The sequence below is a fragment of the Myotis lucifugus genome, unplaced genomic scaffold, assembly GCF_000147115.1.
Source record: "Myotis lucifugus unplaced genomic scaffold, Myoluc2.0 scaffold_1382, whole genome shotgun sequence".
NCBI lineage: Eukaryota > Metazoa > Chordata > Mammalia > Chiroptera > Vespertilionidae > Myotis > Myotis lucifugus.
This window is the reverse complement of record NW_005872430.1, coordinates 21,024-46,126: the sequence shown is the minus strand read 5'-3', so window position 1 is coordinate 46,126 and position 25,103 is coordinate 21,024. Positions and strand designations below refer to the sequence as shown.

The window sequence follows — 25,103 nt, the reverse complement described above, 5'->3', positions numbered from 1 at the left end:
GAGACCCCGGGGGGCAGGACAGCGGGGTTCTGGGAGATTAGAGGCACCGCTGACCCTTCTCCTCGCTCCCCACAGACCCCCCGCAGCTGCTGGGACCCTCCTGCTCCTGGGAGGACCAGGGTCTGCACTGCAGCTGCTCCTCCAGGGCCCAGCCGGCCCCTCCCTGCGCTGGCGGCTGGGGGCGGGGCTGCTGGAGGGGAACCATGGCAACGCGTCCCACGTGGTCAGCTCCAGCTCAGAGGGGCCCTGGACCAACAGCTCTCTGAGACTCCACGAGGGACTCAGCCCTGACCTCAGACTCAGCTGCGAGGCCTGGAATGTGCACGGGGCCCAGAGCGTCTCTGTCCTGCTGCTGCCAGGTCAGGGCCTGCTGGAGGCAGAGTCTTTGGGTGAAAGGAGTGGGTCAGAGAGAAGGTGGGGCTGGGGGTGGGGGCTGTGGCTTGGGCAGGAGTGATTGGTAGGACAGGGACTGCATCTCTTGTTTTCCCCCAAAAATATTTTGATTGATTTCAGAGAGGAAGGGAGAGGGAGAGAGAGAAACATCAATGATGAGAGAAAAACATTGATCGGCTGCCTCCTGTACGCCCCCTACTGGGTTTCGAGCCCACAACCTGGCCATGTGCCCTTTACCAGGGATGGAACCGGGATCTCCTGGTTCACAGGTGGATGCTCATCCACTGAGCTCAGTTGGACTCTGGTTGAACAGAACTGACAGCTGGTTCTGGGAGGAGGGGGAAGAGGAGAGACCGAGGCCCGGGCGTGGGTGTCTCACCCCCCTCTCCTCTGCAGGGAAGGCCGTGCCCCAGGCGGGAGTGGTTCCTGCGGCTCTCGGAGGTGCTGGTGCCATGGCCCTGCTGTCCCTGTGTTTGTGTCTCATCTTCATTTGCATGTGAGCCTCTGTGGCAGGGAGCCGGGTCCTAGGGGTTTGGAAGAGGTCACAGAATTTCACCAACACAAAGCTTAGTACATCCAGGTGGGAGGCAGGGACGGCGGGGGTAATAGCTTTATTGAGGTAAAACTCCGCTGTATTTATTTTTATTTTAAAATATATTTTATTGATTTTTTACAGAGAGGAAGGGAGAGGGATAGAGAATTAGAAACACGGATGAGAGAGAAACATCGATCAGCTGCCTCTTGCCCACCCCCTACTGGGGATGTGCCTGTAACCAAGGCACATGCCTTTGACCAGAATGGAACCTGGGACCCTTGTGTCCACGGGCCGACGCTCTATCCACTGAGCCAAACTGGTTATGGCAAAACTCCGATGCATTTATTTATTTATTTATTTATTTATTTATTATTTTTTATTTTTATTTTTAAAATATATTTTATTGATTTTTTACAGAGAGAAAGGGAGAGAGATAGAGAATTAGAAACATCGATGAGAGAGAAACATCGATCAGCTGCCTCCTGAACATCTCCTACTGGGGAGGTGCCCGCAACCCAGGTACATGCCCTTGACCGGAATCGAACCTGGGACCTTTCAGTCCGCAGGCCGACGCTCCATCCACTGAGCCAAACCGGTTTCGGGAACTCTGATGCATTTAAACGGTACAATTCAATGGCTTTTACTTCAGTCACACAGCTGTGCACCCATACCACAGTCAAGTTTGAAAACTTTTTATTAGTCCGAAAGAGAGAGAGAGAGAGAGAGAGAGAGAGAGAGAGAGAGAAACTCCACATCCCTGTATTGTCATCCTGCCTCCATCCTCCCCCAGCCCCAGGCAACCAGTATGTCCTGTTTCTCTAGATTGGCCCATTCTGACATTTCATAGAAATGCCATGATATACATGTTTACTGTGACTGACTTCTTTCCTGTAGCCTGAGATTTTCAAGGTTCATGCATCAGCACTGCATTGCTTTTTATTTACAAATATATTCCATGGTTTGGATGGGGCACATCTGATTTGTCCGTTCCTTCACTGACGGACATTGGGTTGCTTGGACTTTTTGGCTGCCATAAATTACTCTGGTGATGGCTCGTGCACAAGTCTGCGGGCCTCGGTGATGAACATTCAGTCTTGGCCAAACCCCTGGGCATCTAGTGGGATGAGGTCCTCACCTGCATGTCAGGAGGGTCTCTGAGACTGGCCTCAGGGCCTGGAAGCCACCGTTGTCCATCAGGGAGTGGGGGCAGGTGCCCATCTGTGCCTGAGCCATTCTGGCTGCTGACTTCTCCCCTTAGAGTGAAAGCCCGCAGGAGGCAAGCAGCCGGGAGACCAAAGGTCACGAATGATGAAGAGCCTGTCATGGGCACAGTCACCAGGGTGAGTGATGGGGTGTCTTCTCATGCCGTGTAGGTCGGGGGTGGGCATGTCCATTAAGGAGTCCACACTGAGCTCCTCTGTGGTCAGCTGGACAGACAGCCGGAAGTTGACTTCCCATTCATTTCCCGGAACCCATGGTCAGCCTCCTGCCCCAGCCACACTGACCACTGAGCCCACCTCACCTCTCTGATAGGCACAGCCTGCCAGAACCAGCTCCCCCAAACTATTACTTCCTACCCATTGTGGGCATGTGACTTCACCTCCCTTTATCGCAGCTTCTCTATCTGTAAATGGGGATAATGAGAGCATCATGCTTACTGAGTTTCTGAGGGAATGGAATATGATCAGTAGGCCCTTGATATGGTCTAGTCAACATCTGCAATAGTCTCAAAAAATAAAAAAAATAAAAAAAAAGAACAGCAGGCTTGAGTAGGAAGGAGGATGGTCTTCGAGATGAAAGTCCACCATTCTTCTAGGCCCCAGGACCTGAATAAGTCTCTTTCTTTTTGCACCCAAAGAACAAAACCCCCAAAAACAAACAAAAAGAAAAAATTTTAAATGCATGAGCGAATAGTCGGGTCCATGAGAAGTGTCTGTGCAATAAGATGATGCAGGAAAAAACTGTCCCATCAGCCCCACTTTTCTTTGGGACCATGTCTGCCTCATGCCTCTCGGACGCCCTTCTCTCCCCTTAACTCAGGGCTCCCAGAAAAATCTCCAGCCGGATGGGCCCCCAAACCAAGCGTCACCTGCTGAGAAGGGCCCTCTGTCAGGGGAGCAACAGGAGCTCTACTACGCCAACCTCACCTTTGAGGGGATGAAGCCACGGGAGCTTCGGTTCCAGGAGGCGACCAGCACCCACGAGTACTCAGAGGTCAAGCATGCAGGCCAATGAGGACTCGCTCAGAGCTGGGTGTTGGCCAGAGGCATCACAGCCCCTGGGGGAGGGGGTTGGGGGGAAGAAGTCCAGGACTCATTGCTGAAGCCTGAGGAGACCTTGCGGCCCCATTAACATTAACGGCTGGATGAGCAGCCCCAGGCAGAGCAGGAAGAAGACAGGCGATGGGGTTTGAGAGACGGGATGGGCCGGCTCTCACGTCCACCTGCACCTGTGCTGCAGGTGAGCTGCTCCGTGACGCTGTCTCTCACCCTCCCGCTCGCTCCAGAACAGCACTTCCTGGCTCCTGGCACATGGTCTAAGGTCTGAGTTTTCTAATAAATCCCGTCTTCTCATAGTTCTCTGGGTGACTGTCTCCCGGATCGCACCCTGTCTGATGCTCAATGACAAATTATGCAGACTACAATTTAGACCCTGGGTAGGATTCTCCTCCTCCAGGCATCGTTACTGTGGCCTGTAGCAGGTGGGTCACTACAATCCCATCAAGCATTGAGGGAATTCAAAACCCAGTTTCTGGCCCTATTGCGTCTCATTATTTTCAGTCCTAACCACAAGATGTTGATGTTTATGGGAGCCTCTCCTCCTTGGCAAGATCTCTTTTCTGGTCCAGTGAGATTGAGATTCCTCTTCTTCTTCCTCCCCTTGTTGTTGTTGTTGTTGTTGTTGTTGTTCTTCTTCTTCTTCTTCTTCTTCTTCTTCTTCTTCTTCTTCTTCTTCTTCTTCTCTTCTTCTCCTTCTCCTCCTCCTCCTCCTCCTCCTCCTCAACCTCAACCTCATCCTCATCATCTTCTTCTTCATCTTCTTCTTCTTCTTCATCTTCTTCTTCTTCTTCTTCTTCTTCTCCCCCCTCCTCCACATTTTTATTGATTTCAGAGAGGAAGGGAGATAGGGAGAGAGGGGGAGAGAGATAGAAACATCAATCATGAGAGAGAATCCTTGATCAGCTGCCTCCTGCACGTCCCCTACTGGGGACTGAGACCGAAATACAGTCATATGCCCTTGATGGGAATCAAACCCAGGACCCTTCAGTCTGCAATCCGACGCTCTATCCACTGAGCCAAACTGGCTAGAGCCCCATGAAATTCTTGAATGTTCTACTTAGTTTCTCTGTGACTGCTCAGAGTCAGCAGTCTATTTGAATTAAAAAGTGGCTCCAAATACTTGTCTCATCGCTGTTGACTTCCTGCTTCTTCCCTCTTCACTGTGCAAATTGTCTTTTTGTTGACTCCAAACATTAAAAAAAATTTTAATCCAGCTTTCCTAGTTGTTTTTTTTATTTTTTCCCCTCCTTGTCCTGGCTTGCTCTGCTCTTCAGGACAACTGTCTCCATGCTGTGGTCCACTAAGGCCACAGGATCCTTTTCCCAATCTGAATATTTAACCTTTATGTAGAATAAATTAAAACTTAGAATTTATTTGTGTGACCTACCAGCTCCAAATACAATATTGCAACCCAACTTCTGATACTTCATTTCTTCATTTGAGCTGACGAAGTGGACTTGGCATTCTTCCAGGCTCAGAGAAGGATCACTGATCATGTTTTCTGTTGTCCAGAGCTCCGTGACAGTACAAGAAAGGGGTTAAAAGCAAAATAATGGGGAGGAAGTAAGGGAAGGGCAGGACTCTGACAGGTTTTCTGGAGGGGGTGAGAGTAGAGTCAGCCCTGAGGGACAAGGGGCTCAGCGACCTCTCAGAAATGCATTGTGTCTCTGAAGCTGTCTCCTCTTCCCTAGGATGAGAGAGGTTCCAGGGGGAGACTGAGGAGGAGTTTGACAGAATGTCACCAGCCTCAATCCCCGGCCTTACCTCCACATGAGACAAGGCAAGGCTCGGCCTCCAGGGGGCGATCCATAGACCTGGGGAGCTCCTGGCCAGAGGGTTGGCGCTGTCCGTGGTTCTGGAGCACACCTGGGCTCAGCTCTGCTAAGGACTCCAATTCACAAGCCGGAGGTCCCCAGACTTAGGCCAGCAGGGCACCTAAGTCCAAGGGGCTTTGGAAAGGCTGAGTTCCTCTTAGGAAGGAAAAGTCAGGAGAAGGGGTGGGAGTGGGCTGGGCTCATCTCTGTGCTTTTCCTCTCACCCCTCTGGTTGCCTTATTCTTTTGAGCTTATGCCAGCAAAATGCTAAGATTCCACTTAGTATTTGCCACCGAAATGTCCCCCAAAGAGGAAGTTCCCCTAATGAATTGCTACATGTCTTAGGGGATCTACCAAGCTTGTCAGGCCACCACTAGGAACTAAAATCTCAGGGTGACATACAGAAAGGGTAGTTTTGGGGGAAGGTTAGGACAGTTAAGGAGAAGCAGGGGCCTGGGGAGGAAGCCGGGCAGCCGGGCATGAAGAGGAAGAATGGGCCCTCGCTGGTTTGGCTCAGTGGATAGAGAATCGGCCTGCGGACCGAAGGGTCCCAGGTTCCATTCCAGTCAAGAGCATGTGCCTGGGGTGCAGGCTTGATCCCCAGTAGGGGGTGTGCAGGAGGCAGCCAATCGATGCTTCTCTATCATCATTGATGTTTCTCTCTCTCTCTCTCCCTCTCCCTTCCTCTCTGAAATCAATAAAAACATATTTTTTAAAAAGAGGAAGAATGGGCAGACACCGGTAATAACAAGAAGAAATATTGATCATATGCATTTATTGCTCAGAGGCTGGAAAGACTGTTAGCTGTTTGCATGTTTTCTCATGGGCACCAGCAACATAGGAATTCACCTTCCACAATAAACTCTATTTGTGGGGAGGCGAAGCTTTTGAAACATTCATAAATACATTTGAGCATTTGCCTTGGCTGTGCGCTGTGCTAGGAGCAGGAGATTAAAAGTGAACTGAGCAGCCCTGGTCCGGCTAAGTTGGTTGGAACATCATCTCCTGTACCAAGAGGTTGTGGGTTTGATCCCCAATTAGTGGACATACCTAGGTTTGGGTTTGATAACCCAGTTGGGTCATGTATGGGAGGTAACCAATTGATGTTTCTCTCTCAGATCAATGTTTCTCTCTCTCTCCCTCCTTTCTCTCTAAAAGTTAATGTAGAATCTAAAGAACAAAATAACTGATGAACAAAATAGGACCAGAGGAATAGATAAATGGAACAAAAGGATGGATCTCAGAGGGTAGGAGGGGAGAGAGGATGTGAAGAGATCAGCCAAAGAATATATATGTACATATATACCCAGCCCATGGACACAGAAAATAATGTGGTGAAGGCCTAGGGGGATGCCTAGGGGTATGGGTGGAGGGTTGAGGGAGGCAAAGGGGGGGAGATGGGGCACATCTGGAATAGAGTCAACAATAAAAAAATAAAAAATAAAAAGCATATCCTCGGGTGAGGATTTAAAAAAGGGAAGGAAGCAGATTTGACTTGACACTGCCTTCAGGGTTACCCAGGACATGCATTTAATGTTCTGTAATGTTACAAACGATTGGACCATATTGAGGGTTTACTAATCACCCAGCATGAGTGACACTCATTATCCCCATTTCCAGATGGGGAAACTGAGGTGAGGAGAGGTGAAGTACCATGTCCACAAAGGGTAGATAGTAATAGTTTGGGGAGATGGTTCTGGCAGCCAGTGTCTATCACCACAACCGGTTTGGACTTAGGTGTTATCATTGCCATGAATTTAAACACTGTAGTTTTACTCTACAGGCAATGACTTTCTCCATTTATTTGTTTTAAAGATTTTGTGTTTACTTCCTCATCTTTGAATGCTCTCTACTAAGTATAGATTATAAAGTGATACTTAAAGGTAGTGTTTGCCTTCTTCTGCTTTCCCTCATTGCTACGGATAATTCAATTACACGGCGCTTCTTTTGAATGTAATCTGTCTTTTCCTCTCTGGCTGTTGTCCAGATTTTCCCTTTGTCTTTGGTTTTCTTTGACTCACCCTTACCCTTATTCAACCTCAATGTGGGAGTGGCCTCCTTTGAAACTGCCCGCCTCGGACAGGGCCTGTCTTGGCTCTCATCTCCAGGCCACAGAGGCCACAAACCAAAGCTCACATGATCTGTATGGGCAAATGCCTGTGGGGAGTTATTTTTGGCTTAGATATTCTACCTAATTTTCTGCATCCAAGCTTGTTCAAAATTCCATCTTAATAAGGTCCCATTTACTTTTCCGTTCACTTATTCTATACTTTTAAAATGAGGGATTTCATTTTTTTCTATTCACTTTTCTTTTACCCCCAAAGGATTTTGTTATTTTTCAGCACAAGTCTTGAGCAGAATGATTTAACTTGGTGTTAAACAAGAGTCACAAGTCAACTTCTTACAACACTGACAGTGGGGTTTGTGTAGTGGGTGTGGGGGGCCAATGCCCTCCTAGTCCCACCGTGTAAATGTCCACTTCTTTCCTTGGGGCCACTCTCTAAAGTTTAGGGCATAACTTATGTGGTTTTGGTGCTTTATTTGTTCACTGGGACAGTCACCTGGGCCCACACAACTGGCCACTAGAGCCAGTGTTGTGGCTGGACCTGCTCTGGTGGTTTTTACGATGATTTTAAGCCACACTTAAGCCACAGGTTTGTTACAGTGGTTCTCCTCCTACTTTCCCCCAGTTGTGCTTTTCGTGGTTTCTGCTACCTGTGGTCAACTATGATCTGAAAATACTAAATAACAAATTGCAGAAATAAACAATTCATAAGTTTTGAAATGTTCTGAATTATATGATGACTCTCATACTTACGGTCTGTCCTGCCAAGAGGTGAACAGTGCCTTTGTCCAGTGTCTTCACACTGTATACACCAGTGATGGTGAACCTTTTGAGCTCGGCGTGTCAGCATTTTGAAAAACCCTAACTTAACTCTGGTGCCGTGTCACATATAGAAATTTTTTATATTTGCAACCATAGTAAAACAAAGATTTATATTTTTGATATTTATTTTATATATTTAAATGCCATTTAACAAAGAAAAATCAACCAAAAAAATGAGTTCTCGTGTCACCTCTGACACGCGTGTCATAGGTTCGCCATCACTGGTATACACTATCCACTTGTTAGTCACTTAGTCGTCATCTAGGACCTAGACTCTAGATTATCAGATCAACTGTCCTGGTGTCATGGTGCTTGTGTTGAAGTCACCCTTATAGTAGCCTAAGGCCTATGTCATTCACCGCCCTTCAGCCCATCATGGAGGCATTGTGTGTCATCTCCCATCAGCGCAGGCAGGAGGGTGAGTACGGTACCAGGAGATATTTTGAGAGAGGGAGAGACCACATTCACATAACCTTCAGTACAGCATATATGTTATAATTCTTCTTTTATAATATTCATTATTATTGTTCATCTCTAATTTACTCATCAAAGTTTATCCTTGGTGTGTATGAGGGGAAAAATCATACTATATATAAGGTTTGGTACTATCTGCGATTTAAAGCACCCACTGGGCGACTTGGGGCATAGCTCCTGGGGAGAAGGGGGACAATTGTACGTACAAGTCCTGGAGGACACACAACACGCCGAGGGCCACTCAGCAGGTAGAGAGACAGAGGGGACCCAGTGTCCAGCCTCTATTGGGGTGGAGGTGGTGGTGCCTAGGGTTTTGCAGGTTCTGTGTTGGTGAACTTCAAACATAGGAGCAGGAATTAAAGTTCAGGAAGGGAAAAGCAGGGTCACTCAAGTGATCAGTTATCTAGGCCACCCAGAGGTTTCTAAAAGGGAACTTCATGCCTTAGTCGCTTCGGCCAGAGGACTGAAGAGTCTTGGGCTCACTTCTGGTCAAGGGCACGTACCTTGGTTGCAGTTCCCTGTCCCTTGTAGAGGTGCGTGCAGGAGGCAATCAATTGGTGTGTCTCTCACATCGATGTTTCTCTCTGTCTCTCCCTCCCCCTTCCACTCTCTCTAAAAATCAATGGAAAATATCCTCAGGTGAAGATTAACAAACAACAACAAAAAAGGGAACTTCATTAGAGGGGCAACCTGGCTGTTTATCTAGTTGGCAATATGGTTGCCTTTGAAATGGATGCCTTGGCAATCAATAGCTTAATGTCAGGCACTTACAATCAAAAGAATTTATTGTGCCGTGGCCAGTGTAGCTCAGTTGGTTGGGGCATTGTCTCTAGTACACCAGAAGGTTGGGGGTTCAATTCCCGGTCAAGGCACATACCTACGTTTCAGCTTAGATTCTCCGTCGGGGCACATATAGGAGACAACCAACTGATGTTTCTCTCTCACATCAATGTTTCTCTCTCTCTCTCTTCCCTCCTTTCTAAAAAATCAGGAACAATCTCCTCGGATGAGGATTAAAAAAAGTTTATTGTTAGGCACTTACGCTAGCCACAGTACTGCTGGCGAATTTTTGGCTGCATTCATTCTAGAACTTTCTTTAAAAAAATTAATTAGTTCACCTTTAGAGGGGAAAGGATATGCACTCTTTCTTCAGTCCACCCTCTCAATTCAAGCCTATCCAAGCACTCAGGTTTGAAGACATGAACGTGTGCACCAGATGAAAGCGAGCAAGGAGGTGTGGCCTCCAGGAGAGGGGTCTCAAATGGCAATGATTTTTGTACGAACCAGGGTGGAGGATTTAAGGAAAAAGGCCACGGGGAGAGGGCGAGTGAGTAGATCAATGCCGGGGGAAGGTGCCTGTGATGTATTGTCTACAGCCCGGGAGTCAGGAAGCGGAGTGTGTGTAGGAGAGAGTCGGGGTCAGCTCTCTGGCTTGTCCTAATGGGCCACCCAGACAGGAATCGGGAGGACCTGTGGGAGGCGCTCTCGCACCCCCTGCAGCGCTGAGAGCCCTACAGGAAACACTCTATGGTTACAGCAGAGCTATATGGCCCTTCCAGCCCCGCCCCTTAACTTCCGCTTCCCCTCGGTAAAACGGGCTTCCTTCCTGCTTCTTCCCTGCTCTGTGGGTGCACGTGGCTCACTGTAACTGAGGGGGGTGTCGCAACCTTTTCTTTTTCCCCGAATAAGTCCTTTTTGGTGATGAAATACCCGGTCAGCTTTGTTTATGGCGCACGGGCTGTTGGGAAGATTCCTGTGGGGCCCTTCAGTGGGACAGAGAAGGGCTGACGGGGAGGTTTGAAGACATGAACGTGTGCACCAGATGAAAGCAAGCGAGGAGGTGTGGCCTCCAGGAGAGGGGGGTCTCAAAATGGCCACGATTTTTGTACAAACCGTCGTGGAGGGTTTAAAGGAAAAAGGCCACGGGGAGAGGGTGGGTGAGTAGATCAATGCCGGGGGAAGGTGCCTGTGATGTATTGTCTAAAGCCAAGGAGTCAGGAAGGGGTGTGTGTAGGAGAGTCAGGGTCAGCTCTCTGGCTGCTCCAAATTTGCCACCGAGACAGCAATCAGGATGGCCTGTGGGAGGCGCTGTCTTGCGCCCCCTGCAGTGCTGACAGCCCTACAGCAAACACTATGATTACAGCAGAGCTCTATGGTCCTTTCAGCCCCGCCCCTTAACTTCCGCTTCCCCTCTAAAAAGGGCTTCCTTCTGGCTTCTCCTTTGCTCAATGTGGGCACGTGGCTCGCCATAACAAGGCAACGCTTTCTTTTTGCCTGAATAAGTCCTTTTTGCTAGAGGCACCAACACCAGAGAGATGTGACTGGGCACCCCCCGAGTCAGTGGGAGAGGGCTGCTCCTGACCTCCATCCTTGTCTCCTCCTGTAAATGAATTTGTACCAAAGACCTTGCCTGCGCTGTGAAAAGCCAATTCATTAAAGCAATGAACGCATGCACCTTCATTGAAAAAGCAAAGCATGCAAACCTGTCGTATTTCATCCGGCTCGGAGCACAGATGGGCTTTTCCGGCCAATTTAGAAAAGTGAGCGGGTCTGAGGCATTGTACACCCTCCTGTCTATAGGTTTCAAAATTCCTTTGCTGAATATCTTGGTACAGATTCCTTCTCAAGGTCCCTTTTAACGTTGGAGTGGCCTTCCCAGAATTCATGAGAAGCACCTGGCAGCTTTGTCTTGCCAGGCCTTGAGACTGCTGGTGAAACACAGTAATCTCTCTTTTGTAAAACTGCTGTTTGAAATTCTCTATTTTAGATGGTCCCTTGTTTTGTGAGTCAACTCTGCTATTCTTAGACAGTTCCTTATTCTGTGAATTAACTCTGCTTATTAGCTTCTGTAAACATAGGCTTTTTAGCTTACTTGAATAATAGGGAAGATCAACTTAGCTGTCTGACCTTGTAGGCTAGGGACTGATACTCCCATACTCTCATGCCAGGTGTGTTAGTTTTCCGAATAGAACTGTGTCGTACTCAAGGTTTTGAAAACTTGCAAAGGTCCAGAAACTCTATATTTGGGAGACAAAGGGGCTAGGGGGGATATAAAGGGAGAAGTTCCTCCATGTTGCTTTGCTCAGACTTCGGAAGCAGTCTGGGCCTGCTAGCATAATAAAAGACTCCATATCATAATAAAAGACTCCATATTAATTGACTCACTAAGGCGTCTTCTATTAAGCTCGCTGATTTACAATACAACACTGTCTTCTCTGCTTAGGGAGTAAAACTGTCCTTTTTTTCCTTTTCCCCTTTCCCCCCTCCCTTTCTGCACGCTCTCTTTAGGGAGGTTTTTAACCATTTTCTCTCAAGTGTCTTTGGCTGGAGAAGATGATGGCTTGTTAGTTACAAGCTGGCTGCAAACTGCCCACACTGTGTGGCCTCGTTTAACTTTCCTGTCTCAGTTTCCCTATTCATCCTTCCCTGGAACCCTGTACCATGTTTGGTGATGCAGTACCTGGTCAGCTTTGGGTATGGTCCCCAAACTGTTGGCAAGATCCCCGTGGAGCCCTTAAATGAGACAAGGGAGGGACTGGTGGTCAGGAGGTGCTGGGAGAATGAACAGGTGAAAGTGAGGCCAGATGACCCCAGAGAAGTGGTAAGAAACTGTTTCATGAACCGAACTCCAGGTCAGGAGAGTGGCCTCTCCCTGGGGAGGCTCTGAAGCGTTCTGGGATGGAAAATGACACCAAAAAGCTGTCACCAAGTCCACTGTGCCTGCTCACCCCTGGCTTCAGGAGCACTTGCCAGCAGGACCTTCCTGTTCAAAAAGAGACCAGCCAGTGCTGGGCACACGTCTGTGATGGAACCTCTGTTGGTTGATGTCCATGTGCTGATTTATTTACTGCAACAACCAGCTTTGAGTACAATGCATGCCCTCTGTACAGAGGGACACTGAGCAACAGAGACATGAAGTGAATCACCACGTGATGACACTGCCTTGACGGCAGTCGCCAACCTTTCACCTCATGGACCACCAGTTGGCGGCTGCTGCCTTGGGATGTGCTGAAGCCTGCGTTTGAGGCCACGTCTCTGTAATCCCATCACCTGTCTTCTTTCTGCGCTGCTCATACAGTAGTTAACGTTAATCGTGCCACAAGGTCTCCTCCTGCTTCAGCAATGAGTCCCTGACTTCTTCCCCCCTGAGGGGCTGGGATGCCTCTGGCCAGGACCGAGCTCTGAGCGAGTCCTCATGTGCTTTTCTCCTAGATCTCCGAGTACTCGTTGATGCTGCTGGTGGTCTCCGGGTCCTCAGGTTCCCGTGGCTTCATCCCATGAAAGCTGAGGTTGCCGTAGTAGACCTCCCAGTGTTCCTCCGACAGAGGGGGATCCTCTGTGGGCAGCCCTTGGTTTGGGGGCTTGTCTAGCCCAAGTTTTAGCTTGGAACCCTGAGTGAAGGAGAATAGGGAGTCAGAAGAATAAGACAGCATGGTCCCGAGGGGAAGTGGGCTGAAGGAACAGTTTTCCAGTCATCCTCTTATTCCACACACCTGTCTTATCAACTCAGGTTTTGCCCCTTCAGTTAAAATTCTGTAATACTTCAACTGATTAGACCATATGGAGGGCCTACTAATCACATTTCATCCTCACAGACATGCAGTAAGGATGATACTCTTATCCCCATTTACAGATGGGGAAACCAAGGTGAGGAGAGGTGAAGTAACATGCCCACAATGGGTAGAAAGTGACAGTTTTGGGGAGATGGTTCTGGCAGCCTGGGCCTATCAGAGTGGTGAGGTGGGCTCAATGATCAGCAGGCCTGAGGCAGGAGGCTGACCATGGGCTTTGGGAGGTGAAGGGGAGAAGTCGACTCCCAGCTGCCTGGCCAGCTGACCACAGAGGAACGGGTGTGGGGAACTGCTCAGGAGCTCAGTGTGGACTCCTTGAATGGACATGCCTACCCCCGCCTAACCCGCATGAGGAGACACCCACGTCACTCACCCAGGTGACTGTGCCCATGACAGGGTCTTCATCATTCGTGACCTTTGGTCTCCTGGCTGCTTGCCTCCTGTGGGGACAACAGAGGCATCTAGACCCTGAGGCCAGACTCGGAGACACTCTGACATGCAGGTGAGGATCCCATCCCCCTGGATGCCCAGGGGTTTGGCCAAGACTGAATGTTCATCACCAAGGCCCCTCTCACAGGCAGAGACTTGTGCACGAGCCATCATCAGTGTGATTCATGGCAGCCAAAAAGCCCAAGCAACCCAATGTCCAATGAATGAACAGACAAATAAAATGTGCCCCATCCATACCATGGAATACATTTATAAATAAATAGCAATGCAGTGCTGACACATGAACCTTGGAAATCTCAGGCTACATGAAAGAAGTCAGTCATAAAAAACATGTATTTTTTGTAATTGCATTTCTATGAAAGATCAGAATGGGCAAATCTGGAGAAACAAGAAATAGTGGTTGCCTAGGGCTGGGGGAGGATGAAAGCAGATGACAATCAATGGACGTGGAGTTTCTATTTTATTTTATTTTCGTTAATCCTCACCTGAGGATATTTTTTCCATTGATTTTTAGAGAAAATAGAAGTGAGTGAGGGAGGGATGGGAGGGGGTGGAAAAGAGAAATAGAAAGAAACACTGATGTGAGAGAGACACATGAATTGGTTGCCTCCTGCACGTGCCCCGACCACAGCCAGGGACCAAACCTACAACCCAGGTTCTGCCCTTGATCAGAAATCAACCCAGGATCCTTTGGTCACAGTCTGACACTCTAACCACTGAGCTACGCCTGCCAGGGCCAGCGTTTCTATGTTTTCATTTGGGGCCAATGAAAAAACCTACTTTAAATTGATGTGGTGTTGGGTGTACAGCTCTGTGACTGAACTAGGGTCACTGAACTGTGCACTTTAAATACAGGGAAATGTTACCGTGAAAAAGCGGCTACTCCCTCTCCCCACAGAAATGTCCCCTCTGGATGTACTAAGCTCTGTTTTTGTGAAATTCAGCGACATCTCTGGGCGCTCCCTACCACACAGCTCCCTGCACCTCCTGCCCCAGAGGCTCACCTGCAAAAGGAGAGGAGACACAAGCACAGGGACAGCAGGGCCAGGGCTCCAGCACCTCCGAGAGCCGCAGGAACCACTCCCGCCTGGAAAACCGCCTTCCCTGCAGAGGAGAGGGGCGTGAGACACCCACTCGCGGGACTCGGTCTCTCCTCTTCCTCCTCCTCCCAGAACCCGCTGTCGGTTCAGTCAGGCAGGAGATGCAGGCCCTGTCCTAGCAATCACTCCTGTCCAGGCCACAGCCCCCACCCCCAGCCCCACGCTCTCTCTGACCCACTCCTTCCTCCGTGGCCTCTGCCCCCAGCAGGCCCTGACCTGGCAGCAGCAGGACAGAGGCGCTCTGGGCCCCGTGCACATTCCGGGCCTCGCAGCTGAGTCTGAGGTCAGGGCTGAGCCCCTCCGGAGGCTCAGGGAGCTGTTGGTCCAGGGCCCCTCTGAGCTGTAGGTGACCACGTGGGAGGCGTTGCCATGGTTCCCCTCCAGCAGCCCCACACCCAGCCGCCAGCGCAGGGAGGGGGCCGGCTGGGCCATGGAAGAGCAGCTGCAGTGCAGACCCTGGTCCTCCCAGGAGCAGGAGGGTCCCAGCAGCTGCGGGGGGTCTGTGGGGAGCGAGGAGAAGGGTCAGCGGTGCCTCTAATCTCCCCAGAACCCAGCTGTCCTGCCCCCCGGGGTCTCCCCACTCACAGCCCACGGAGAGGCTGAGAGAGACACTGTGGGAGCCCAGCGGGTGCCGAGCTTGGCAGGTGAACTCTCCTTCCTGTGCAGGCCCCACGCGAGGCAGCTCCAGGATCGCGGTGCTGGAGATGGGAGTGGTGTTCAGGCCGGGAGACCCCCGGAACCAGCTCAGCTCGGCAGGGGGGTTGCTGTCAGCCACACAGAGCAGCCTCAAGGCCTCTCCCTCCAGGATGGAAAGGGAAGTGGCCTGCAGAATCTTGAGGTCTTTGGGTAGAGAAATGAAGACAAGGAGAGGGAGCGGAAGACGAGTAGGGGGAGGGGAAGGGGGGACTCAGGTACAGGCACCCACCAACAGGATGTAAGTGAGGAAGCGTGATAATTTTAGTCCTTGCCCTTCCCAAATCTGATCCCATTCAAACTCAGATTCCCCCCTCTGCTCCACTATGGTCCGGAGGGGCAGGTCCCAGCGCAGAGAGGTTCGGTTCTTTCCTATCTGTGACATTTCTTTAAAAAATATGTTTTTATTGATTTTTAGAGAGAGAGATGAAGGGAGAGGGATAGAGAGATGGAAAGATGGCTGAGAAACATTATCAATAGGCTGCCTCCTGCACGCCCCCGACTGGGGATAGAGCCCGCCACCCAGGCATGTGCCCTGACTCAGATTCTAACCTGTGACCTCTTGGTTCCTGGGTTGAAGCTCAACTTCTGAGCCACACTGGCCAGGCCTAGCTGTGGCGTTTCTGAAGGTGATGCCTAGGGTGAGGTTCTGTGGGGCATCTGGGATAGAAAAATATGGCCCCAGTTCAGAGGGAGGAGTGGGATGGATGACACCCCTAACGCCAAGGAGGCAACAGGGAAGAGGGGAGAGCTGTCCTTCTGGCCCCCTCCCCACCTACAGGCAGATCCATGCATGAGTGTTCTCAGGATAGTTCAGCCTCCTGGACACACACACACACACACACACACACACACACACACAGACACAGACACACACACAGACACACACTCGCCAGTGCCATTACCCACACAGACCCAGCCACCCCTTCAACACTCACAGGAGACATTGAGCCGGATGGTTCTCTGTGTGGTCCACTGGGACCCTTCCCATTTCACCTGACAGGTGAGGTTGGTGCCATGGTCCCCGGGCCTCGGGGTGAAGGTGAGCACTGAGGAGCTGAGGTTCTGGGGGTCCAATGAGTCCACAGCGGCTCCCGCCCAGGAGAAGGTGAGAGATCGTCCCCCTTCGCAGGCCCCTGGCAGGCTGCAGGCCAGCTGTGTGGGGCGGCTGGACTCCAGGGGCTCCCTTATCCGGATGTGGGGTTTCTCTGTCAGGGCTGCGGGGGGAAAGGCAGGTGCCTGGGCTGCAGGAAGTGGGACCCTGAGAGAGGCCCTGCCTCGGGGCCTGAGCTCACCCAGGTCCTGTGTCTCTTCCACCACCCAGGGCCCACGGCCTGGACAGGGAGTGACCCAGTGTCCTGTTCCTGTTCCAAGACCGAGTTCCACATCTCAGACTTCTCTCCGGGGCCCCTGCCTTACCTGTCACCTGCAAATTCAGCATCTTGTCTTGGTAATTATATTTCACACTTCCTCTCTCCATTCGGAAGACGTATATTTTTGCGTCACTCCTCCTGGCATCTCTGATGTGCAGGGAACAGTCATTGTTCCTGGTGTCGGGGAGGAGGAAACGGCCTTGGGTTTCTCCCTTTGCTGGTTTATTTGGGTCATTCGAGGCCACAGGTGAACTGTACCATATGCTGTCCTCTTTCCGGTACCAGTAGGTGTAGAGTTCACTAGAGGAAGACCATGAGCTCCAGGGGTAGGAGAAGGAGCAGGGCACGTGGACGCACAGACCCTCCTGCACCGTCACGGATTCCTGCACTTGGAGCTCAAAGCCTGGCTGCTCCTCCAGAGATTCTGGGAGGGGGACACAGAGGCTCAGATGCAGCCCCATCCCTCTCCCACTTCCTCATCCCGCCGCTCCCTGGGCCCACTCACCCCCCCACAGCAGGAGCAGCAGCAGCAGGGGCACCATGTCTGCCTCTCTCAGCACAGAGCAGGTCCGGGTCCCTGTGTCAGGGAGCAAAGTGCCAGCTCTGGGGTGGAGCTGAGGATGCCCCAACAGGAAGCCCAGGGGGAGAGACTGTGGATAGTCCTGGAAAGGGAACTTCGCCTACACAGTAGTTAGGGGGTGTGGTGACTGAGAAATCTTCCTATCTCCCCTCCCCCCTCCTGAGCCTGGAGGTAAATATACTGAGGCCCCAGAGGTTGAGAGGCATGTCCAGATGTGAATCTGAAAGTGACCCCCTTACAGATGAGGTGTAAGTCGAGAGGGTGGTCCCCCAGGGGGACACGGTGGTCATCACTGGTCCTGGTGACTCAGGGGATCCACCCTCCAGCTGAAACCATTGTGTAAAAGGGTAATTTTAAAATTTCTTCACATCACTCAAATGCTGGAAAGAAGGAATTTAGACTCAACTCTCATGGAGGGTGGAACCCAGGGGAAAAGCTGACGCCTTTCGGGGCACACGGGAAGCACACATGTGGGGTCTCCCAGGGTCTGAGGGACAGCGACAGCGCACAGGCCCCGTCAGAACGGGATGTGTGAAGGCAGATCTCACCCCTTCAGGGGGAGCCTCAGAGGTTGGACCTCCACACGACAGCAAATTTGCCACCTTACAGCTCAGGAAGCTCCACCTTCAGGGCCCCTTAACGTGCTCAGTCCCTTTTCAAAGCCCAGCAGGGGCTTGAGTGATGTGTGGACATAACCTGCAATCCTACTGCTCTTTTATGAAAGAAAGAAACTTGATCAATGTTTTCCCAAATATGACAATGATGTGAAACACTTCAGACATTCCCAGTAACAAGTTGTGCAATGGAAGTAAGTTCCTTAAACTGTACAGAAGAAAAAGAAATTTCTCTCAACCATGCTGAGGACACACAGAATTCTCTTTCTATTCTCTATACTATATACATATACTATTATAACAATTAATAATGTTTCTTAGTATGATATTAACACATATTAGTATATGACAGGATTATTGTCCTATAAAGAGTCCATTAAATGTATCAGTCAAAAAATGTGGGGAGCGTGTTATGCAGGTGTTGTAGAAAGGTATGCCATACTACTAATAAGAACGGTCTGTAATTATTCGGAATTGTCTTATTTTTGGTTTTCAGAATTGTAGCTTTTGTGACATGATGTGTATTCTCATTTCAGAAAAATTCATGTGCGCCACTTTGTGTATTAGTTTTGAAGCAGTGATCTCAACATTTGTACAACTATCACGCTCCACAAAACCAGGTCTTCTCCTGCCTCGGGTGCAGATGAATAAGAGGTAACCAGCTCCACCCATCCATGTATTACAATGAACACCCACTGAGACTCCTCACGTATTACAATGAAGATTGTCCAGTGCAAACAGCGGACTAAAGAAAGCACGATTTCCATGGCTGTGCCCCACAATTCCTATCACTGAACCATGTAGCAAATCTCAAGCTGGGATACAAAAAAGACAAGAAATAAGTGTTGGCAAGAATGTTCAGAAAGGGGAACCCCCTCACACTGTGGGAATGTAAATTGGCGCAGCCACTACGTACTAGTAAATCAGTCTGGCAGTTCCTCAAAAATTATAAATAGAGCTGCCACAGGACCCAGCAACACCCCTTCTGGGTAATTATTTGGGAGAAATAAAAACACTAACTTGAGGAGATGTATGTATGCCCATGTTCACTTTGGCATCTTCTGCAATAGCCAGGATGTGGAAGCATCCTCAGTGCCCATCCATAAATGAGTGGGTGAAGAAATGGTACATGTACAATGGAAGATTATTGTCATAAAAAGGAAAACCTGTCATTTGCAACAACATGGATGACCATGAAGGCATTATAAGTGAAGTAAATCAGACAGAGAAAGACAAATACTGTATGATCTCACTTATGTGTGGAAAGTTTGAAAAAATCAAACTCATAGATACAGAGAATACTCTGGTGGCTGCCAGAGGCAGAGGGGGTTGGGGTAGGAAAAGGTCAACATTTTCAGTTATAAGATAATTAATTCATGAGGACATAGTATGTGGGGGGCTGATATAGGGTTAAGCCTCGGACTGACCTGTTGGCAAAGTCACAAACAGGTCTTCCGAGTCTTAAACAACCCAATCTGAGAGGTGGCCGCTGATTTGCATGCGCTGTCATTTAAAAAATAAAAAAGGGGGAATTTGCTTGAAGCCGGTCCATCCTTGCTGCTTGACACAGTCGCTGCAGGGAAGAAACATCTGCACAGCATATGTTTCAAGGGACCTGGGATATATGGCATACTGTTCTTAATATGTTTGCTCCCCTTCTTAGCGCTATGTGTTTTAACGAAGGTCACCTCTCCGAGAAAGGTTGTTTCCCCAGGTGGGTATTTTTCCCTATTGTTAGGGATTAACAGGACTAAGGAAGGGAATCAGTAAAGCCCCTTAATTAAGTGCCAGGCGGGTAATTAATCACTTTAACTACAAACAATCACACTTAAGCTACATAATCTTTACTTAGGATAATCTCCTTCAGTTACATCCTTGTAGCTTAACAGAACAATAGAGTAGTGACCTTGGAATGCAGATAACAAACGCCCTAACCTTTGGAATAGAATGGATAGGATTAAAATCAACTGGTGTAAATACAGATGTAACAGGACAATAAAGACTGAACCTGGCTAGAACCTGGCTGGAGAACCTGGCTAGAACGTGGTTAGAGAACCTGGCTAGGCTGCTGATCAACTGAACGCTGTCTCCATGTCATTCCTTCTTCACCGGCTCCGTCCACACCTTTGGGAACCTCTGGACATGCTGGGGCTGGACCTCAACAATATTATACAGCATGGTGACTGTAGCTAATAATAGTATGTGTTGATATTATGAACTATAGTAATATAGTTAATAATACTGTGTTGAATATCTGAAAATTGCTAAGAGAAAAATTGTTACAAGTTCTCATCATAAGGGGGAAAAAGTGTGTAACACTATGTGGTGGTGGAAATTAACAAGAATTTTAACAGCTTGTGGTGGGCCCTTCACAATTTGGAACTAGCAAAAAGTTATAGGTCAATTATATCTCAATTATCCTATATAATAAATGCCCAGCGACTGAACAGTGGAATGACCAGAATGACTGTGGATCCTTGCCCTGGCTGAACCAGCCCCTCAGTGGTTCCCCCAGCACTGATCTGGGGGTGGAGCCAGCTGGAAAATGGCCTGCAGCTCCTCACCCTGGCTGGCCCCACCACCAGTCAGCCCCCATCAGGGCTGGCCAGATGGACCCCACCAGTGCACGAATTCGTGCACTGGACCTCTAGTATACCTATAAACTCATGCTGGGTACTTTGATTAGAGTTAGGACATCCAAATTGTGTTCCCTTTCTGCTCCATTTGTGTTCTAACACGGGCATAACAAATTCCTTACATTAAATTCCTGCTGCTGAAATACATAGTGGGGCTTCTGTAGTTTCTCGCTGGCCCTTGACTGATTAAATCTCAACAAGTAAAACAATGAGGACTGGGTGATTTCAAATGCCTTCATGATAAAACTCACAGCCCACTACACAGAATTTCTCTAACGAGATAGAGGGTGTCTTCAGCAAATACCACACCTAATGCAGTAGCATTGGGTGCTAGAAAGGCAATAAGAATATAGCTTTGGCCGAAACCGGTTTGGCTCAGTGGATAGAGCGTCAGCCTGCAGACTGAAAGGTCCCGGGTTCGATTCCGGTCAAGGGCATGTACGTTGGTTGCGGGCACACCCCCAGTGGGAGATGTGCAGGAGGCAGCTGGTCGATGTTTCTCTCTCATTGATGTTTCTAACTCTCTATCCCTCTCTCTTCCTCTCTGTAAAAAATCAATAAAATATATTTAAAAAGAAAAAAAGAATATAGCTTTGAAAATTGAAAACAAAGTTATTTTCATAAATGATTTCATATATAGAAATATCCGAAGTATATATGGATATATTTGGGGCCTTAATAGGAGAGTTAGCAAGGTTGCTAGAGACAAAATCAAATTAGAAAAAAATCAAATGCTATGTCACAGCAATAAACAAAAATTAGGGTGTTGTAAAAGATGCCATTGACAATAGAGTCAATAATTATTAGATACCTGGAGTATATCTATTCAGGCATGGACTCTGTCATCAATGTGTTTAAGAAAATAGATGCTAAAATAGGGGCTGTCACTGTCAACATGGAACACATGAAAAAGAACCAGGCAGAAAGGAATGACTAACCCTCCTGCCCTAATCAACTATCAAACCAGATATAACAGGGTTGACAATTGGCTCCGCCTTGTTCCAGGTGTAGCTCTTCCTCCCAATCGCCTACCATGATGACCAACACCAACACCAAGCTCCCCCACCAGCCACCCGGCTGTGTGCCCACCGAGGCAACAGCTTCCCCCCAGGACTTCCTGTGAGCTTCCCCTTTCTACTCCCACGTTGGGGGCTGGACATCTTGGCTTTTCACATTTTCATAAATAAAATGCTGGCTTCAGCACATCCGAAGGCACGGTCATCAAGTGACTCATGCGTTTCTGTTCCTCAATTTCCCATTATGTACAGCAGAGACCATACATCCTACTCAGAGCTGGTCCTGAGCGTTGAAGAAGTTAACACGGAAGTGAATGGAAGTTAACGGAAGTGAACCAACAGAGGTCACGTGGTGAGTGCTCAGGGCTGGCTGGTCTCCCTTTTTATTTTTAAACAGGAAGGTCCTGCTGGCAAGTTCTCCTGAAGCCGGAGGTGATGGCGTGTTGGTGTCATTTTCCATCCCGGACTCTTCAAAGCCTCCGCAGGGAAAGACCAGCCTCCCGACCTGGCGTTCGGCTCATGATGAGGCCTCTTGTCGTCTCTCCGCGGTCATCTCGCCTCACTTTACCTGTTCATTCTCCCAGCACCTCCTGCCCGTCAGCCCTTCTCGGTCCCACTGAAGGGCCCCACAGGAATCTTCCCAACAGCCCGTGCGCTGTAACCAAAGCTGACCAGGTATTTCATCACCAAAAAGGACTTATTCGGGGAAGAAGAAACGGCTGCAACGCCCTCCACACAGTTATGGGGATCCACGTGCAAGCACTGCGCTAGGAAGACGCGGGAAGGAAGCCGGTTTTACTGAGGGGAAGCGGAAGTTAAGGGGCGGGGCTGAAAGGACCATAGAGCGCTGCTGTAACCATAGAGTGTTTCCTGTAGGGCTCTCAGCGCTGCAGGGGGTGCGAGAGCGCCTCCCACAGGCCCTCCCGATTCCTGTCTGGGTGGCCCATTAGGACAAGCCAGAGGGATGACCCTGACTCTCTCCTACACACACCCCTTCCCGACTCCCTGGCTCTAGACAATACATCACAGGCACCTTCCCCTGGCACTGATCTACTCACTCACCCTTTCCTCATGGCTTTTGTTCCTTCAATCTTCCATGAAAGTCTTTGCAATATCAGATCACTCTCCTGGAGAGCATGCGTCCTTGCTTTCATCTGGCGAACACCATTCTGTCCTTCAAACGTGAGTTCTTGGAGGGACGTGGGTTGAGAGGGTGGACTGAAGAAAGAGCTCATACAACGGAAGAGCCAAAAATTCAGTGCTACAGCATGGACGCCTAAGAATAAGCTCTTTATCATAAGTGGGTGACGGTAAACTGTGGGTGGTCCAGGCTTCCATGTGAAAGGCATCCATCGGATGAAGAGCCAGGCTGTCCCGCCCATGAAGTTCCCTTTTAGAAAGTCGTGGGTGACCTACATAACTGACTGCTTGCAGTAGCCCAATTTTCCATCCTTGAACTTTAATTCCTGCTCTTCTGCTTTAAATTCACCAAGAGAGAACCTGCAAAATCCGGGGCACCCCACTCTCCTCCCCAATAGAGGCTGAACATTAGGTCCTCTCTGTTTCTCTATCTGTGACCTTGCTGAGTGGGCCTCGGTATGTTGTGTGTCTTCCAGGACTTGTAAGTACAATTGTCCCCTTTCTTTGTGGGAGATATGTCCCAAGACCCCCAGTGGATGTTTTAAACCACAGATCGTTCCAAACCTTATATATAGTACTAGAGGCCCGGTGTATGAATTCGTGCATGGGTGGGGTCCAGCTGGCCTGCCCCAATTTGGGCCAATCTGGCTGGCCTGGCTGGATGGAGGGGCCGTGGGTGGTTGGCCAGCCGGCCCCACCACCTGGTCAAACTCCTGGTTGAGGGGAAATTTTGCATATTAGCCTTTTATTATATAGGATGATTTTTTTCCCTACACACACACGATAAATTTTGATGTATAAACTAGAGATGAGCAATAATAATGAATTATATAATAGAAGAATTATAACATACACACTGTACTGAAGATTATGTGAATGTGGTCTCTCCTCTAAAAATATCTCCTGATTCTGTACTCACCTCCTGCCTGTGCTGATGTGAGATGACACCCAATGCCTCCATGATGGACTGAAGGGCGGTGAATGACGTAGAGATTGTGACGTAGCCTTAGGCTACTATAAGGGTGATTTTAACACAAGCACCACGGCACCAGGACAGTTGATTTGATAACCTAGATGGCTTCTAAGTGAATAACAAGTGGGTAGTGTATACAGCGTGGAGACACTGGGCAAAGTAGGCACGGTTCACCTCTAGGCAGGACAGACTGGCACAGTGTGAGATCCATCATACTATTCAGAACACTGAGAAATTTAAAACTTATGAATTGTTTATTTCTGACATTTTTCATTTTCAGACCTGACCAGAAACTGTGGAAATCACAACTGCAGAAAAGGGCCGTGGGAGCCACTGTGATAAACGTGTTTTTTCCAAGTTCCCGTGTGGTTGTTGATGACGCGTGTCCGATAATCACAGCAAGAACCACAAGGGCTGGTCCAGCCACAACACTGGCTCTGGTGGCCACAAGCAGTATGGGCCCAGGTTACTGCCCCAGTGATACAAAAGCAAACACCAAACCCAGATAAGTTATTTTCTAAATGTTAGAAAGTGGCCCTGAGGAAAGAAGTGGACATTCCCAGTGTGGGACTAGAAGGGCATTGCCCCCCCCATCCACTACACAAACCCCGTTTTCTGTGTGGTAGAAGTTGAATTGTGACTCTGCTTTTGGTAGTAACAGGTTGCATCATTCTCTTCCAGACTTTTGCTGGAAATAGCAAAATCCTTGGGAGGGGATGTGAGTATAAAAAATAAAATCCAGCCCTAACTGGTTTGGATTAGTGGATAGAGCATCGGCCTGGGGACTGAAGGGTCCCAGGTTCGATTCTGGTCAAGGGCATGTACCTTGGTTGCATGCACATGCCCAGTAGGAGGTGTGCCAGAGGCAGCTGATCGATGTTTCTCTTTCATCAATGTTTCTAACTCTCTATCCTTGTCCCTTCCTCTCTGTAAAAAAATCAATAAAATATATAAAAAGATAAAATCCCTTATTATAAATGCATAAAATAAGAGAAAATAAAATTAAATGGAACCTTATTAGGTTAGAATTTTAGAAAAAGCTTGAATCCAGAAATTAGGCAAAATATCTACACCCCCCCCCCCAAAAAAAAAAAACACCACACACACACAAAACAAAACACCACAATTCCCGCTGGCATTTTCCCAGACTAATCATGAGAGCTTTGGTTCTGTGGCCTTTGTGGCCTGGAATGAAAGCCAAAGCTGGCTTTGCCCAAGGTGGGGAGTTTCAAAGGTGACCACTTCCACAGTGAGGTTGTATGAGGATCAGTGCAAGTCAAAGAAAACCAAAGACAAGGAGGAAATCTGAACAGCAACCAGAGAGGAAAAGACAGATTACATTAAAAAGAAGAGCAGTATAATTTAATGATCAGTAGTGAGGATGGAAAGCAGAAGAAAGCAAATATTATCTTTAAATATCACTTTATAATTTGTGTGCAGTAGAGATAATTCAAAAATAAGAAAGTAACAGAGATACTTTGGAACAAGTAACTGGGGCAGTCTGGTGATAGCCAGAGGGAAAGGGGAATGGGGGCTAGGTGGAGGTGGGCAAATAAGGGGGAAATGGCAATTGAA

The 25,103-nt window shown here is 48.8% G+C and overlaps 2 pseudogenes; one reads left to right on the top strand and one right to left on the bottom strand.

Moving 5' to 3' along the window:
* Window positions 1-3,867, top strand: part of LOC102437174 — a 5,626-nt pseudogene extending 1,759 nt beyond the window's left edge.
* Window positions 3,868-12,376: 8,509 nt separating this feature from the next.
* On the bottom strand, window positions 12,377-17,111 carry LOC102436861 (annotated as a pseudogene).
* Between the last annotated feature and the right edge of the window lie 7,992 nt (window positions 17,112-25,103).